At 39.4% G+C, this 2,500-nt stretch overlaps 2 protein-coding genes across 6 annotated transcripts in view; both read right to left on the bottom strand.

Annotated features, from left to right (window-relative positions):
- ciz1b (cdkn1a interacting zinc finger protein 1b) overlaps positions 1 to 150 on the bottom strand; it is a 6,499-nt gene extending 6,349 nt beyond the window's left edge. Inside the window, exon 1 of one of the 5 annotated variants that reach the window (XM_051402768.1) lies at positions 1 to 150. This exon is cut by the window's left edge and continues 22 nt beyond it. The gene's annotated coding sequence lies outside the window, so the exon portion shown is untranslated. The other 4 variants (XM_051402767.1, XM_051402766.1, XM_051402771.1 and 1 more) reach the window with 4 other exon arrangements.
- A 2,242-nt stretch (positions 151 to 2,392) lies between these two features.
- The window catches only part of LOC127365081 (kazal-type serine protease inhibitor domain-containing protein 1-like), a 6,091-nt gene continuing 5,983 nt past the window's right edge, over positions 2,393 to 2,500 (bottom strand). The window contains exon 4 of the mRNA XM_051402813.1: positions 2,393 to 2,500. This exon is cut by the window's right edge and continues 297 nt beyond it. The gene's annotated coding sequence lies outside the window, so the exon portion shown is untranslated.

The raw sequence follows: 2,500 nt of genomic DNA, 5'->3' as shown, positions 1-2,500 counted from the left end.
AAGCTAGCTCAGCTACATGTAAACAGACTGACGCTCTGCTCGGTCTGCGCTGCTCTGTCGCCCCCTGCCGGCCGGGAGGAGGCACAGCGGCCACCTGAGGAACTGCAGCTCTCAAACACACACTGGAAAATAAATCACAGCCAACACTAATGTACTTATATAAAGATAAAAAATGACTTTTCTCTTCATACCGAGAGAGTACAGCTTCAGGTCAGTGAGCAGGAAGAGAAACACACACACACACACACACACACACACACACACACACACACACACACACACACACACACACTCACTGTGCCACTAATGTGTTTTCAATGAGGATTTTAACAAACACACAGATGTGGTTGAAATAAATATCTGTCACCTGATCTGTTTCCACTGTTTGTACAGTAAGAAGTGTTTCCAAAGGCCTGTAACACACACACACACACACACACACACACACACACATACACATACACACACACACACACACACACACACACACACACACACACACACACACACACACTATAAACGGAGTATCTGTTATTGATTTGAGTCTCTTTTCACATTAAAATGTGTTTTTCATTCTGGTTGGAAAAAGTTCTGCTGTTTGATAAATAAATAAACAACATGGACAAAAGTATGTGGACAACAGAACATAAACAACATCATGTTAGTTCATCACAAATCCTGCACCAACACACACACTACATTAAAAACAATACATCCTCCCAGCAGGGTTTAAATCATTACACTTAATCAACATCCATATGAATGTGTGTAAAGTTTGTCCTGTTGTCGGAGGTGTGACAGTGTCTGTGTGGAGCTGATGTAGAGACTGTGACCTTCCTCACCTCAGAAATTTATTTACAACCCCCAAAGCATTATGGGATCTTAACATTGAAGATATCCTGTTAATGCTTTTGTGATATTTCTCTAATTTTAGCTTTTTTCTAAACTAAATAACTAAAATATATTTATGTTTTTATGAGTAACATACAGGAAGTACAAACTGAATTAAATAAGCCTGTGAGGTACAAATCAATATTAAATGACCTTTTATTAAATATTTTGCTCTTTTCAGACCAGCAGCAGCTGAAGAGTCCCAAGAATTGAGCCCTGAGGAACTCCAACATTTAGACTCAGACACCCAGACAGATGATAATACTCTGATGTGTAAACTGGGTCCAGTGTTTGTCTGGTTCCAGCAGCAGGAGCTCAGCTGCTGTTTTAATGGATTCACCACATGTTGGTTGAGTTTCCTCTGAATGGAAACTCAGACAGACGGACAGACGGAGAGGATCTCATTACAGCTGCTGGTCTCAGAGGAGTTTGAACTTCCTGTGGTCTAAATCGGGTTCAGGAAGTCGTGCTGTCTGAGCGGCTCGGCTCCCACAGATCATCTTTATATTCTTCATAATGTGAAAGAACCGGTGTCAGCAGACTGAGGGTCAGCGTGAGGTCGGGGTCTCTGTGGAGAACGGGTCCTGCTGTGGAGGTCTTATAGGATCCAGTGTTTTATACTTTAATCCAGCGGTTCCCAACATTTTTCCTTCAGGGACCCGTTCCCCGTCACAGAGTAACCTGACTGGATTCAACAAACACAGAACAGCTGATAAACTGACTGAATGAGCAGTTCAGTGTTTCTCTCTGATGATCATTTATCGTTATAATACAGTTTGAGTTGAATCCAATCCAACTTTATTTGTTAAGCACTTTAAAAACAACCAAAGTTGACCAAAGTGCTGTACAGGAGAATAAATAAGACATCATGAATGTAAACAGTGATGATGATGATGATGAAGACCACAATGAGGAATATAGACAGTGATGGTGATAACACTGTCTATATTCCTCACTGTAATGTGAAGTTATTTTAACTAAAAATTGTTGACAGTTTGCATCAAAGTTGAAGTTACACAAACTAAATTTTGTAAGTTAAAAACATTCTAGATTTTTTTTTTTTTTTTTTTTACAATTTTTTCCCCAAAACAAATAAAAATGTCAAAAACAGAAATCAGTGTCACTTACAATCAATAATGTGTTTAACTTACTTATTGAGTTAGTTTTACTTTAGTTAAATTAACTCTGGGTTTACAGTGTGATCTAAACTTTAAAAATAACATTTCATTTAGTTTTATATATTGTTTATATAAACACAATGCTGAGATATTGACCTCCAGTGTGAATCTGTTCCAGTACGCCTGACATCATGTTCTTTCTTCCTTCGTTCAGAAATTAATAGAAAGACTTTCTGAGAACGACAAAGAACAACATTTCTTTAAGATAACCCATCAGACTGTCGGGGTCCGCCACTGAAAACACCCACATACTCTACAGCGACCCACAGTGACGGGTACTGATCCAGGTTCAGCTGCGTCACAAAGAAACACAAACACTGGTCTTATTATTTGGACTTTTATTAATAATATAAAGTTAGTTTCACACTGACGGAGCCGACAGGAGACTCGAGGGCTCGAACCCGCGACGTCTCCAACACGTTGACCATGCT

This window comes from Dicentrarchus labrax, unplaced genomic scaffold (genome assembly GCF_905237075.1).
Source record: "Dicentrarchus labrax unplaced genomic scaffold, dlabrax2021, whole genome shotgun sequence".
Classification (NCBI taxonomy): domain Eukaryota; kingdom Metazoa; phylum Chordata; class Actinopteri; family Moronidae; genus Dicentrarchus; species Dicentrarchus labrax.
Note: the sequence above shows the minus strand (reverse complement) of the source record. Positions and strands in the feature narration are given on the sequence as shown.